Source organism: Oncorhynchus tshawytscha, linkage group LG13, assembly GCF_018296145.1.
Source record: "Oncorhynchus tshawytscha isolate Ot180627B linkage group LG13, Otsh_v2.0, whole genome shotgun sequence".
Taxonomy (NCBI): Eukaryota; Metazoa; Chordata; class Actinopteri; order Salmoniformes; family Salmonidae; genus Oncorhynchus; species Oncorhynchus tshawytscha.
The window spans coordinates 47999598-48015932 of record NC_056441.1 but is presented as its reverse complement, the minus strand read 5'-3'; the positions used below and the strand labels follow the sequence as shown (position 1 = coordinate 48015932).

The 16335-nt window shown below is 44.1% G+C and overlaps 1 long non-coding RNA gene across 3 annotated transcripts in view; it reads right to left on the bottom strand.

Moving 5' to 3' along the window:
* Positions 1 to 16335, bottom strand: part of LOC112265051 — a 181641-nt gene that overhangs the window by 116373 nt on the left and 48933 nt on the right. The gene's annotated exons all lie outside the window — the stretch shown is intronic.

The window sequence follows — 16335 nt, the reverse complement described above, 5'->3', positions numbered from 1 at the left end:
TTTTTCTTTCTTTCTCCCTAACTCTCTCCCTCCTGACCTGTGCGGGCCCGAGGCCCTCTGAGGCCCCTTCACGAGGAGCGTTCATTCTCCTTCTCCTCTCAGTAATCTGGCAGCTCCAACAACATGGTGCTACAGTACAACCTGCCACACAGCAACACAGACACCCCCCCCCCTCCTTTCTCTCTGCCACTCAGTCTCTCCCTGGTCAGTTAAACAATACACTTTCCTCAGGTCTACTGCGTGCGTGCGGGGGTGTGTGAGCATGTATAGTTCTGTACACACACACCCCCGCACGCACGCAGTAGACCTGATTTATCCCAGCAGGACTGCCCGGCTGAGTGACAAAGCAGCGCTCGGGGTGATATTGTTTTGTCTTTCTGACCAACGGACAGAACAAGAGAAAGAAAGGAGAAAAAGAGAGACTTATGGTCACTGCTTAGTGCAGGCAGACTTATGGTCACTGCTTAGTGCAGGCACCGCGGAGAGAGAGAGAAAGGTATCGACTAGGTCCAGATGATATGAATAACAATAAGGTTGAGAGGCGATATGGGGCCTATCTCGCTCTCTCTCTTTTTCTCGTTCTCCCTCTCTCTCTCTCTCTCTCTCTCCAGGCCCCGATAACCTGCAGACCATCGGGCCCCCACCCGGCCCACTCTGAGTGAGTCAGGCTTTGTGGCCACTTATCCTGGCTGTACACTTGTAAGGGAGAGCCGGGATAATCACCCTAATCTAATTAGGGTTAAAGAGGGCCATGACTGACGCACCGCGCCGTCCAGCCGACACCTCCACTGGCCCAAATCCTGTTTGCATCCCCCCCAAAAAAGAAGGTTGTCATATTGATTATGTAAACGAGGGGCTAACGGGTATAGCCCCTGTCGCTACCGGGCTCTCCTGCCAGACGGCTGCAGCTGACAGCGGACTAGCTGGGGAGCAGCGGGAGGGAGAGAGGGAAAGAGACGGCAGGAGAGAGCGAGCGAGAGGGGGATTAGCCTGTTTGGTTTAGTGGTTTAGGCCAATTTGTGTCCTCCATCCCTCTTGCCCCCATTTTTCCCCCCCAGCCTTTAAAAAAAAATCTATTTTCCTTATACATCTGTTTTCTTGTCTAAAGAAAGTCTATGTAAAGTCTGTGTTAACCTATTGCAGTAGAGAGTATAGGCTATAGGGTGGATTGGGGAGAGAAAAGTTGTTTTCCTCTCCATCGTGATGGAAATTAGTAGTAGGCCTATGCGTGGCTGCTGGTCGGGAGATAAACTCAACACAAAGCACACTCTCTCTCGTATTACCCCCACAAGCTTCATCAACCTCCACCCTTTCTCTTTCTTTCTTTCTTTCTCTCTTTTTCTTTCTTCCATTTCTCCTACAATAGAGTTGACAACCGCCCTTTCATTAGTAGAACGATACGTCAACACGACGAAAGGAAGTCCCTCTTCACTAATCCAGCCGACCAGGAACCCTGTGACTTCGCTCCCATACAATCGCACAATTTGCCTTCGTGTGTTCAAACACTGCGGCTATGTGACAGGCAACTTTGTGTCAGCTTTGTCTTATTAGAATTGACACATTTGAAGTAGAGTAGACAATCGAGAAGGAGACGTATTCTTTTTTTTTGGATGGGGGGGGGTTGCGTGCGTGTTTGTGTGCGTGTGTGTGTGTGTGTGTGTCTGTGTGTGAGAGAGAGTGCTAGAGTGTAACGAGAGCGAGATATGGCAGTAGTTGCGGTGCTGCCAGATTACTGATGGGACAGTGAGAATGCTCAAACCCTACATCCCAACCCTCCATCTAAACCCGAGCACTCGGTTCCGCCACCTCTGGTCTCTTGGCCCTCCCAACCCAACAGGAGTGGCCACTTAGCCCAGTCAAAGCTGTTCTCTGTCCTGGCACCCCATTGGTAGAACAAGCTTCCCCCTAAAGTCAGGACAGCGGAGTCCCTGCCCATCTTTCGAAGATGTCTGAAACCCTACCTCCTTGAAAAGCATCTTAAATAACTCCCGGCGCCTCCGGTAAAGTATTATCTTAAGATGAACGCACTAACTGTAAGTCGTTCTGGATGAGAGCGTCTGCTATAAATGGCTAAAATGAACAAAAGTGAGAGCACAGTCATAGAGATCCTGTAATTCACCATTTGTGTTCTATATGCAATTCTACACACCTAAGTATTGTAAGTGAAAACAGGAGGAGGGAGCTGGGCTTGGTCTCGCTCGGTCTCTCTGAAGCTGTGGGTGGTGTTGCAGTAACTCATGCGTGTTGACACCTAACAGACAGCGCGTGTTAGTGACTCTGCCTGCCATCCAACTCACCGCTAATTGCATTCATATAACGTGCTAATCACCACAGACGGCACTTTGTAAAAAAGATGACGCAGATCATCTTGTGTGTGTGTGTGTGTGTGTGTGTGTGTAACGTGCAGACTCACACACAGATAAACACACACACACCCAAAACCTGGGATAAGGTGTTTACCTGATATTCATGGAACATTAAGAAGGCCCAAAGACTCCAGACTGCGTGTGGATGCAGTGTGTGTGTGTGTGTGTGTGTGTGTGTGTAGGCGTGTGTATTTTGCTCACTCACTGATGTTGTCAGGTGTCATAACACCAGCTTTTGCTTAATTTATCAATTTGATTCATTTCTGTGTGAAATTGAAACTTGGCTGATTTTCTGGCCCGTTGTTTTCCTTGGGGAAATAACTCACACACACACAGCCGTTTTATGGTGACGTTGTCCAAAAAGGGCTCACCTAGACCGATGTCTGAAGTCTGTCTACATTAGCAAATGTACACATAAGGAGAAGTAGGTCAATTATGTCTCTCTCTTGATTAGGAAACTGAATCACATGCAAAATATTTCCAAACTTCATACTTTCCCTCCATAAGTTTTAGCTGTGAATGGGAGAGGTATTGAGGGCGAGGCAGGGACATCGAGAAAGAAAGAGTTGGGAAGGAGGGAGGACGAAGAGCAACACGAACACCTTAGATCAGCACAGCTCGATTCCGTCTTGTATTTCATTCACATCCGACTATGAGATCAAACTCTCTCTCTTCTCTTTCCTATCAAACGCTGTTCCTCACACTCCCGTCAGTCCCCTCATCTACCGGAGAAACCACAAACCAAGGGGGGGCCAGTTGAGAAAACGTATCGCTTCATAAAAAAGCTCCGTTGATATCAGACGTCTCTATCCCGGGCCGTGTAATATTCTGTCACGCGTTTGTGTGCATTAGCTCTGTTTTATCACGTGGGAATATGATTTCATATGTCCCGCAGTCAGAGCAGAGTAGAATTAATGACGTCAGGGGTAAGTATGTGTGGTAAAATAACTATATTAGTGGATCCATTAGGACGGGAGGAGTGGGAGAGGGAGTGTGTGTGTGTGTGTGTGTACAGGCAGAGAGAGATTGAGAGAGAAGCATTACCCCATGTGATGAATTAAACATTGGGGGAAGAAATCTAAACTTGAGTGGGACTGGGAAAAGGATACGGAGAGAGGCTGGCAGGCTTCATAAGTTGAACGTGCTGTGCGTTAATGTTGTGTGTGTGTTTGAGTACGTGCGTGCTCTGTCACTGAAATTAAACAAAGGCCATTTGCTCAACAGCAATAAACTGGGACTCCGTATACTCACACTTCGGTACTCCCACGATACACAAATTAGTTTGGTAGACAGCTGGATGCAGATTTGTCGTGGATAGAGTGGATGTGGTGGGTTCGGGTGTACCTGTGCATAATGTGGGTTTGCGCCCGTGTGCGTTAGGGATGTGACAAACGGAAAGACGTGATTAACGGCATTTTTAAAATCGGTTTTCAGTTAAAACGGTAATGAAAAATGCATAAAATGTCATGTGAACTGACAATGCAGCTGCCAGCAACAGATTGGGTCCCTTTCACATGGTTAAGCACTGCACCTGTACTACCCTTACTGGACCTCAATTCCACCTCACAAAGTTAGCATTTCCTTCTCTTTTTAACTTCTCAAAGTATTGCCATACAGGAATTCGCGACTGTTACTTGACATCCTCTGCTATTTTTCCAACCGTTAACGACGACGACGCAGTGGTGGAGTGTCGGCTCCAAATGAATTGATTCCTCAACTCCCGGTATCGCCTCCAATTTCAGAGTGTCAAGACTCTTTAGCTTAAGTATTTTTGGAACGGAGGAGACTGATTCGTTGCTGTACTTCCGAGAACACAAAGGGGCACAGTATACAAAGGTCGTCCACCAGGCAGACAGAGTCAGAACCGTGCACTAGGCCTATCTATCGGCAATCAAAAGCTGTATCTCGTCATTTCTTGGCTTGCATTGTGTCGCAACTTCAGTAAAGCAGGGCCTATCAATGACACAGCTTTCCCTAGGACTTTATAGCCTATCGTCTAGTTAGGTTATAACATGGAAAATAATGTTTTGTTTAACTGCACTGTGATTTTGATTTGGTGCAGTTACAAACTATTAGTCATAATGACTCCAATTTCATGTTATAATTTACACGTTCACACCCCTAGCTTGTGTATGTCTGCGTTCTCTGCCACTGAAATGAGACAAAGGCCATTTGCTCAACAGCTGGGGTTCACATACATCACTCACGTTTTGGTACTTACATATTGTGTGTTTGTGCGTGCATGCGTGTATTATGAAATCTATTTTCCCCCCTCTTAGCTCAGTGCAGACAAGCATTGAATAGCTACTAAGCCAAGCTCAGATACACCGGTTGTATGTCTTTTTTCACCTGCAGGTGATTCTGTACAAACAGACTTGACAATGATGTATTAAAGACTGGAAGGGGAAGAGAGGGCACCGGGCATCTTCTAACAAAACGAAATAGAACCCAAATGAAGACGCAAACGCGATAGGTAATTTTGTTAAGCGGTACAGTGAGGCGTTATGATCTAGTGTGTGTGTGTGTGTGTAAGGACTAGTGAGGACGCAAAGCGCACGTGAGAATAATCAACTGAAGCAAGCCACACACGTACCAATAGATGTCTAACAGGACGTAAAAACTAATGAGCTATAATGTAAAAACTATAATGAGCAGAATATGTTGATTTAGATGTCTTCTTCTTTGATGCCTGGAAATATCATATTCCAGGAAGAATAAACAAGCTATAATCATTCAAAAATTTATAATGGTAAAGAGAGACATTTGATGGTATGATACTAGCTAGTATAGAAGCTAATAGATGGATTGGTGTGATGATGATGCTATAATCCCTGTCGTCTCCTGTGGTAAAATCCAGTGTCTCTGCTCCTCCTATAAGCAGCAGCATTGCGGCAGTGACAAAACTGACAGCTGGATCAAAGTCCTCACTAAGCAGCTCCAGGTGGCTGTTTAGAGGTGTCAAGCACTTCGCCATCTCTAGTTTAGTCCCTCTTTAACCCACTCATTTGTGGATGATATGCGTTGCTCTGTAACAAGCGATAAAGTGTTTCAAGGCATATGTAAAACAATGCTTTCACTCAGGGTTAGGTTTTTTCTTGTTTTTGACAGCCCTAGCACCTTTTTCATCCTGTCCCCACTCTCAATTATTACAGCCTGGGCTGTAAGTTATGATAATCTTGACACACACGTGCACACATGCACGCACTTCACACCTGCACCTCCTTCCGCCCCTAATTTGCATCCAGGTTGCAGTGCCGGGTGGTGGGAGAGGAGCAGTGTGATGCTAGGCGGTGTGTGTGTGTGTGTGTGTGTGTGTGGGGAGGGCTCGGCTGTGCAGCCCTTTAGAGTGTCTGTCAAGATCAAAGACAGCCCCTTTCAGAACTGCTGGCTGACACGGAGCCGTGTGTGGTGTTGTTTTCATTAAACATTTATCACACTCCTAGTATGACAGCAGGCAACTTGGTGCTCGGGCAACATGTTTTCATGCAAAATGTATTGAAAAAGACGAGCTCTTGTTGTCGTTCATACTGGTGGCAAAGGGTAAACGGGTGATTTTTGAGAGAGAGGGAGGGGTGTGTGTGTGTGTGTGTGTGTGTGTGTGTGTGTGTGTGTGTGTGTTGGATAGGGCTGGGCGATATGGCCTAAGAATGATATCTACATTTTTTTTTTAACGCATGAGCAATTCACGATACAGTTGAAGTCGGAAGTTTACATACACCGTAGCCAAATACATTGAAACTCAGTTTCACAAATCCTGACATTTAATCCTAGTAGAAATTCTAGGTTTTAGGCCAGTTAGGATCACCACTTTATTTTTAGAATGTGAAATGTCAGAATAATAGTAGAGAGAATTATTCATTGCAGCTTTTATTTCTTTCATCACATTCCCAGTGGGCCAGAAGTTTACATACACTCAATTAGTATTTGGTAGCATTGCATTTTAATTGTTTAACTTGGCTCAAACCTTTCGGGTAGCTTTCCACAAGCATCGCACAATAGGTTGGGTGAATTTTGGCCCATTCCTCCTGACAGAGCTGCTGTAACTGAGTCAGGTTTATAGGCCTCCTTGCTCGCACGCGCTTTTTCAGTTCTGCCCACAAATTTTCTATGGGATTGAGGTCACAACTTTGGAAGTATGCTTGGGGTCATTGTCCATTTGGAAGACCCATTTGCGACCAAGCTTTAACTTCCTGACTGATGTCTTGAGATGTTGCTTCAATATATCCATGTCATTTTCCTTCCTCATGCAGTCATCTATTTTGTGAAGTGCACCAGTCCCTCCTGCAGCAAAGCACCCCCACAAAATGATGCCGCCACCCCTGTGATTCCCGGTTGGGATGGTGTTCATCGTCTTGCAAGCATACACTTTTTCCTCCAAACATAACGATGGCATTATGGCCAAACAGTTCTATTTCTGTTTCATCAGACCAGAGGACATTTCTCCAAAAAGTACGATATTTGTCCCCATGTGCAGTTGCAAACAGTAGTCTGGCTTTTTTATGTCAGTTTTGGAGCAGTGGCTTCCTCCTTGCTGAGCGGCCTTTCAGGTTATGTTGATATAGGACTTATTTTACTGTGGATATAGATACTTTGTACCAGTTTCCTCCAGCATCATCACAAGGTCCTTTGCTGTTCTGGGATTGATTTGTACCTTTCGCACCAAAGTATGTTTATCTCTCGTAGACAGAACGTGTCTCCTTCCTGAGCGGCATGACGGCTGCATGGTCCCATGGTGTCTTTACTTGCGTACTATTGTTTGTACAGATGAACGTGGTACCTTCAGGCATTTGGAAATTGCTACCATGGATGAAACCGACTTGTGGAGGTCTCCACGGGTTTGCGGTACTTTGGCCCTGCCGACTGTCGGTTCGGCAGGGCTAAAGGACCACTTTGTCCTTCTGTACCCTCGGACGGGTCGCCGACTCGTCCCGGCTCCCACTCAGCAGTGCCCGAGTGTTCTTATGCGCGTCTCCACTGCTTCCAGGAAGCCCTCCAAAGTCTGGGGCGCACATAGACTCACTGCCCTCTTCATGTCATGGGGTAACACCTGTAAGAAGCGATCCAGGACCACTTTGTCGAGGATGGAGAGGGTGGATACGTCGGTGAGGAGCAATAACCTGATGACGCGCAGTAGGTCGCTCATCTGGGCTCGGGATGCGTCGGGTACGAACCTTCAGTCGTGGAACCGTTGAGGCCGCTGGGCCAGGCTGTACCCATAGCGGCTGAGTATCTCCCGTTTAAGTCCGTTGTAGTTAGCCGCCTGTTTGTCGTTCAGATCCCAAAACACTTTTTGGGCCAGCAGACTTGCCCACTGCGGCCTTGGCCATCCTTCCCGTAGCGCTATCCTTTCAAACGTACAGAGGTATGCTTCGATGTCATCTTCTTCCGTTAGCTTGATTAAAAACTGGTTGGAATGTGACCCAGGAGACGATCCTCCTTGCAGCTTCCTGACTTCCTCAACGAGGCGGTTTTGTGAAGTCACTGTTCCTCTAGCGTTCGTTCCTGAACCGCCTGTTGTGCTTGTTGGGCCCGGACGAACTGAGCTATCAACTCGTCCATGCTGATACTGTGTAAATGTCAACCTTGATCTGACCACATTATCAGGGATGCCCGCAATCTCCACGACTTGTGGCAGACCAGGGGGTTTGGTTAAGACGTTTACCCATATCAGACACGGACAGAGAAGGATTAGCTCAGTTTCAAGGGTGTTTATTTGAATAATAGATCAAAAAGAAAAAGGATAGGTCTCCCCCATGAGACCCTCTCCGGGATACCGTCTTCTGGGTTCCGGGTCTGGCTGTTTCCTGTCGGGCACAAAACTGAACTCCCTCTTGTTACCTCTGCAACCGTCAACAATAACACGGGAGTCCTTTCTTCCACCACTCTCCCTGTGTGCTGCCCTTCTGGCAGCTTTATGGGACTTGTACAGCTGGTGAGCAATCAGCCCATGATTACTCACCAGCTCCCAATCAGCCCCAATTAGTCCTGTCTGGAGAGCACGTCGAGACCTGGCACATCCAGCAGATGGAGCCATCGCCTCGTGATGTATACTCCATCTGTTACCAGGCCTCGAGGAGTCTCCCCCAGGTGGCTAACCTGCTGTACGCCACACTACATTGTAAAATAATAGCTATGATGTTGACTGTGCCTTTAAACAGCTTGGAAAATTCCAGCTTCTTTAGAAGCTTTGAGTCAATTGGAGGTGTATCTGTATCATAGAAAAATCAAAAGAAATTAGCCAAGACCTAGCCAAAAAATTGGAGACCTCCACAAGTCTGGTTCATCCTTGGGAGCAATTTCCTAACGCATGAAGATACCACATTCATCTGTACAAACAATCCCAACCGTGAAGCACGGGGGTGGCAGCATCATGATGTGGGGGTGCTTTGCTGCAGGAGGGACTGGTGCACTTCACAAAATAGATGGCATCATGAGGATAGAAAATTATGTGGATATATTGAAGCTCAAGACATCAGTCAGGAAGTTAAAGCTTGGTCGCAATGGGTCTTCAACTGTATATACAAAAAAGGTTCTCTAAATAAACGCTGTTATACAAGTTAAATTCAAATACACTGCCTTTCAAACAGTCAGCAATTATGTAATGAATTCAGGAATTGTAAAGTTATACCTAGGCTAAATATAAGCCTTCTACAACCATAAGACCCCCTTGTAATTTCATTATCTCATCAAAATAGTTTAACCTACTTTTTTTGCATTAATCACTGATCTGGAATTCAAGTCCTTTCAAATGCCTTTCTTTTTACAAATGCAACTAGTACCAAGCACATTCACTAATAATGACTAACTTCTTGTTGCAGGTATTAGGCTAAAGAAAATAAACAATCTCTAAAGCCTACGTGCTAGTGATCAGCCAGCTAATCTTTACATTTCAAGTTTAGCCAACTTGGATCTATTTGCTAGCTAAGGTTGAACAATAGAACTGTTATGAACACACCCTTCTGTCTGTCTCCAACTGTTTGAAAAGCATGTTAGCCTGTCTACTTTGTTCAGATGTTGAAATCAAGTGGCATACCGTATTTCTCAGAATCAGAATGTGTTGCCAATTCCTTATATAAATGTGTTTCATGCTTATTGCACATTTATAAAACTCAGACTAGACAGCTAGTAGGCTTTGGCTAAAATACTGCAAGCATTATGCCCCATGTACGCTAACACATTAACTGGTACACCAATGCCACGAGCAAAAAACGGAGCATTCATTTTCCAGAATCAATGTTCATTGATACTATCGTTTTAGTCGTGTCTGCTCTGCGTGTAATTTGAGTAGTAGAGACATAAAAAGGGTATCGTTAGAAAAGTTTACTTCTACCTCTGTTACAGTAAAATAATGTCCTTTGGTGTCCGTTCTGTTGGACCAAATCTCAAATGCAAATAGCGAGTTGAAACCTCTTGTCAGAGAGGAAGACGTGATCTCTCAACTGTGTTGGCGTGAGAAGCGGGTGGAGGGGCTTGATGTGTGTGACCCATAGAGGAAGAGGCGACGAGACAAAGCGAGAGGTTTCACTCTCGCTAAAAATCTGTCCAAAACGAGCCCAATGCATTTCTATGCTTGGCGCCTGCTTTCCCACCTTTGGGACAACTACTCCCATTGTTAGGGCGGAGGTCTCTTCATTATATCCATATCTCTGATGTAAATGGGGAGGTGGACACAAGAGGTTGACTGATTATGATTTTTCAACACTGATACATATACCGATTATTGGGGGGCCAAAAAAGCAGATGCCGATTAATCGCCCGATTTTTTTTTAGACATGCATTTGTAATAATGACAATTACAACAATACTGAATGAACACTTATTTTAACTTAACATAATACATCAATAAAATCAATTTAGCCTCAAATAAATAATGAAACACCTTTCAATTTGGTTTAAATAATGCAAAAACAAAGTGTTGGAGTAGAAAGTAAAAGTGCAATATGTGCCATGTAAGAAAGCTTAACGTTTAAGTTCCTTGCTCAGAACCTGAGAACATATGAAAGCTGGTGGTTCCTTTTAACATGAGTCTTCAATATTCCCAGGTAAGAAGTTTTAGGTTGTAGTTATTATAGGAATTATAGGACTATTTCTCTCTATACCATTTGTATTTCATTAACCTTTGACTATTGGATGTTCTTATAGGCACTGTAGTATTGCCAGTGTAATAGTATAGCTTCCGTCCCTCTCCTCGCTCCTACCTGGGCTCGAACCAGGAACACAACAACAACAGCCACCCTCGAAGCAGTTACCCATCGCTCCACAGAAGCCACTGCAAGTCACTCCAAGTCTTAGAGCGAGTGATGTTTGAAACGCTATTAGCGTGCACCCCGCTAACTAGCTAGCCATTTCACATCGGTTACACCAGCCTAATCTCGGGAGTTGGCTTAAATTCATAAACAGCTGCTGGCAAACGCACAAAAGTCCTGTTTGAATGAATGCTTACGAGCCTGCTGCTGCCTACCATCGCTCAGTCAGACTGCTCTATCAAATCATAGACTTAGTTATAACATAACAACACAGAAATACGAGCCTTAGGTCATTAATATGGTCGAATCCGGAAACTAATCATCTCGAAAACAAGACGTTTATTCTTTCAGTGAAATACGGAACTGTTCTGTATTTTATCTAACGGGTGGCATCCCTAAGTCTAAATATTGCTGTTACATTGCACAACCTTCAATGTTATGTCATAATTACGTAAAATTCTGTCAAATTAGGTGGCCCAAACTGTTGCATATACACTGACTCTGCGTGCAATGAACACAAGAGAAGTGACACAATTTCACCTGGTTAATATTGCCTGCTTACCTGGATTTCTTTTAGCTAAATATGCAGGTTTAAAAATATATACTTCTGTGTATTGATTTTAAGAAAGGCATTGATGTTTATGGTTAGGTACACATTTTATTTATTCGTTATTTTACCAGGTAAGTTGACTGAGAACACGTTCACATTTGCAGCAACGACCTGGGGAATAGTTACAGGGAGAGGAGGGGGATGAATGAGCCAATTGTAAACTGGGGATTATTAGGTGACCGTGATGGTTTGAGGGCCAGATTGGGAATTTAGCCAGGACACCGGGGTTAACACCTCTACTCTTACGATAAGTGCCATGAGATCTTTAATGACCTCAGAGAGTCAGGACACCCGTTTAACGTCCCATCCTAAAGACGGCACCCTACACAGGGCAGTGTCCCCAATCACTGCCCTGGGGCATTGGGATATTTTTTTAGACCAGAGGAAAGAGTGCCTCCTACTGGCCCTCCAACACCACTTCCAGCAGCATCTGGTCTCCCATCCAGGAACTGACCAGTACCAACCCTGCGTAGCTTCAGAAGCAAGCCAGTAGTGGTATTCAGGGTGGTGTGCTGCTGGCATTGGAGCAACGATACGCACCGCATCGATTATATGCAACGCAGGACAAGCTAGATAAACTAGTAATATCATCAACCATGTGTAGTTAACTGGTGATTATGATTGATTGATTGATTGATTGTTTTTTATAATATAAGTTTAATGCTAGCTAGCAACTTACCTTGGCTTACTGCATTCGCGTAACAGGCAGACTCCTCGCGGAGTGCAATGAGAGACAGATGGTTAGAGCGTTGGACTAGTTAACTGTAAGGTTGCAAGATTGAATCTCCCGAGCTGACAAGGTAAAAATCTGCCTAGTTAAATAAAGATTAAATAAAGGTGTAAAAAAATATTTAAAAATAAATTAAATACATTTTTTAAAAATCGGCCAAATCGGTGTCCAAAAATAGCTATTGTTATGAAAACTTGAAATCGGCCCTAATTAATCGGCCATTCCGATTAATCGGTCGACCTCTAGTGGACACAGCACAAAAGGAGCGAAAGAGACAAGACCAAAATTACAACACGAGAACAAGCGGACATAAATACTCATACAAACGAAAAAAGAAAAAAACTTGATTCTTGTGATACAGGCATTTGGAATATCGTGCAAAAACATAAATTCAAATTAATTTGATATATCGCCCAGCCCTAGTGTTGGAAGGGGGGCCCCAGAATCCCTGCTGAGTGTTGATAATGGCCAATGTGGTGAAAGGTGATGCATGGTATGTTTACCGGAAGGAGCAAATGCAAACAGGGAATGTGTGTGTAGGAAGCAGAGCCTTGTTTACCCAGGCTACCCAATAAGGTCAGGAGGTCGGCATGTAATCCACTCCTTATATTTACTGACCACACTGAAGCACGCACACACTTCACTGAAAGCTTACTCTTCGGATAAAACAATGTAAAGGTTCAGTCTTTTCTCTTTTTTTGCACATCACAGCACAGCTTGCCACACCTGCCTGGGTCAAAATCACCAGAGGAAAAAGATTTCACTGCTTTAAATTTAAATAACAAATGCCACGTGTCCTCCTCATCATCACCAGGGAAATTAAATGATTTGGTGTCTGCCTTTCTCTCACAGATTTTAACACACACGAGTGCAGCTTGATGTGCTTTGACTCGAACCAAAAAACAGACTGCACCTTAATTAACTTGTTTCATTCAATGATTCTAAAGTCAGACTTAAATTAGTAGGTAGGCTAAATAGTAGACACAGGGCTTAGTCTACAATGTTTTCAAATCACTGTACCAAACATACTCTTCTTTGACTTACTACCAGCCCAGAGGTCGATTGCATTTTAAGACTCTCTCTCTCGCTCTCTACTATTACACCTCTCCTCTCCCCTGTCCACATAAAAACTTCACTCCATACCTTCCAAACCCAGTCTGTCTGGAGAAAATTACATCTTTACGGTCCATCTCGTCTCCCACATCGCTCTACATAACAATCCAAACCCGCATCCCGACTATCTCCCTGCTCAGTGCTCACCATCTAACCCGACACACAGAGAGAGAGAGAAAGAGACAGCATAAAAAAAACAGTTTGTTGACAAGTACATTTACATAACCCTCCTAAATCCGAGGTTGGCCTGTCATGTTTGCTACTCATAACCTGCTGCTTATAATCCTTGCCTCATTTTTCCTCCCTGATCCATAAAACCAACCGGGCCCAGCAAGCCAAATGATCATCCTCCACTTCTCCCCATCACTCCAGCCAGCCAGCCTCATGAAACAGCCATAAAGTGGAGGTGGAGGGTGGATATTGATTATGTGGAGAGAGGAGAGAAGAGGGGAAGAGAGTATCGGAGAGGAGGGGAGAGGAGAGAGGGAGGAGAGGAGCGAGGGAGGAAAAAGGAGAGAAAAGAGGAGAGAAGACAGCAGGGCTGCTGGAGCTCCCAAACCTAATTGGATTGTGGATAGATTTTATTTGGCCGGGTCTGGGCTCTGTCATCACACTCCAGGCCTATGGCAGCCCACGCGCACATGCACACACACATGGATAGATAATACACAATGCTAAACATGTTACAACAGGGAAAGCTGCCCAGTTCACAGAGTAGCATACAGTGCCTTCAGAAAGTATTCACACCCGTTGACTTTTTCCACATTTTGTTGCGGTACAGCCTGAATTTAAAATGGATTATATTGATATTTTGTGTGTCACTGGCCTCTACACAATACCCATAATGTCAAAGTTGAATTATGGTTTTAGACAGTTTTACGAATTATTTAAAAATGAAAAAATGAAATGTCAATAAGCATTCAACCACTTTGTTATGGCAAGCCTAAAAAAGTTCAGGAGTAAAAATGTGCTTATCAAGTCGAATAATAAGTTGCATGGACCTGTGCAATATTAGTGTTTAACATGATTTTACAATGACTACCTCATCTCCGTACCACACACACTGTACCATATATAATTATCTGTACGGTTCCTCAGTCGAGCAGCGACTTTCAAAAACAGATTTAACCACAAAGACCAGGGAAAGCCGGGCACCTATTGGTAGATGGGTAGAAAAATCTATAAATAAAAAAAGCAGACATTTAATATTCCTTTGAGCATAGTGAAGTTATTCATTACACTTTCGATGGAGTATCAATACACCCAGTCACCACAAAGCTACAGGCGTCATTCCTAACTCAGTTGCCGGAGAGTAAGGAAACCGCTCAGGGATTTCACCATGAGGCCAATGGTGACTTTAAAACAGTTACAGAGTTGAATAGCTATGATAGGAGAAAACTGAGGATGGATCAACAGCATTGCATCCACAATACTAAATAATTGACAGAGTGAAAAGAATGAAGCCTGTACAATTTTTTTTTAAATATTCCGAAACATGCATCCTGTTTGCAATGAGGCACTAAAGTAAAACTGAAAAAGACGTGGCAAAGAAATATACTTCATGTCCTGAATATAAAGCATAATGTTTGGGGGCAAGACCAACAACAACACATCATGGAGTACCACTCTTCATATTTTCAAGCATGGTGGTGGCTGCATCATGTTATCGGTATGCTTGACATTGGCAAGGACTAGGGAGTTTTTATGATGGAAATAAACAGAATAGAGCTAAGCGCAGGCACAATCCTAGAAGAAATTCAGTCTGCTTTCCAAAAGATACTGTGAGACAAATTCACCTTTCAGCAGGACAATACCCTAAAACACAAGGCCATATATACTGGAGTTGCTTAACAAGAAGACATGGAATATTCCTGAGTGGCCTAGTTATAGTTTTGACTTAAATTGGCTAGAAAATCTATGGCAATACTTGAAAATGGCTGTTTAGCAATGATCAACAACCAACTTGGTAGAGCTTTCAGAATTTAGCAAATAATAATGTGCAGACATGTACAATCCAGATGTGCTAAACTCTTAGAGACTTACCCAGAAAGACTCACAGCTGTAATCACTGCCAAAGGTGATTCTAACATGTACTGACTCGGGGTGTTAAATACTTATAATTTTTGTCTAGATCGTTGACAAAAAATGACAATTAAATCCATTTTATCATGTGTGCCCCTTATAGCCTGAAATCCCCACATGAGTGCGTGTGTGTATGCGCATGTGTGCCCTCCTTTAACTAGTCCTAATGCCTAAAGAGATTACAGAGCGTGCTAAGTGGATTGTCACAGTTCTCTATCACAAACTCAGGGTGTCTCTCCTGTGATTAGGGGTGACCAGGCCTCTCCAGCACACAAAGAGAGCTTGTGTTAGGCCTGCCACAGCCACTTCAGGCCCCAGCAGCTAATACTGTGTATCTCCCGCAATTAGTCTACATCAGCGGAACCACATGAGACTGACTCGAGCCTTATATTTCTCTTTCTCCAGCCCTGTCCTTTTCAGGTCCTCTTTCTCTCGCCACACCTCATGCCTCTCCTCTCTCTCTCTCTCTCTCTCTCTCTCTCTCTCTCTCTCTCTCTCTCTCTCTCTCTCTCTTTCCACTCCACTCTTTCTCTAGTTCTGTGAGTTTCCCCTCCAGATTTGGGCTCCCCAGGTTAAGAGAAGTGCCTGGGTAAGACAGGTTTCCCTCCAGGGGACAGAGGGGAGACAGGACAGATAAACATGTCAACGTCTTCAGGGAAAATGACATCAACCTAATAGCTCTGGCCTTCACCACCAATCACTCTTCCACTCACCTCTCCTCACAGACAGAGGGTGGGAGAGGGAGAGAGCGAGATACTTAATAATATAACAACAACGTAATATATAATAAGGCCTGGCGGCACGGTTGACTGAGAAATAGACAGATGGACAGAGAGACATAGTTTTTTCACCTTTGTGGCTAAACCTCTGTTTTTAAGCATGGTCTTTACTTTAGTTACTTTTTTCAACTTTGTGTTTATCTAGGACCATGTCATACATTACATGCATGTATCATGATATATTGTCGATTGCTTTAAAACAGGGATAACTTCTGCAAAACAGTTAAAGTGGCAATATTGAACTTTTTGTATATTTTTTATGTTCAAAAGCTCCTATAAGTTGCTAGTGGTCATCCAACGTGATGCAACAGAAACAATATTGTGCCACTAGCCTGCCTGAGAACCACTGTATTCATTGGTTTTAATTCCCTGTCGGGTTGGATTTTCCCGCCAGCTTTTGTTCTGCGCA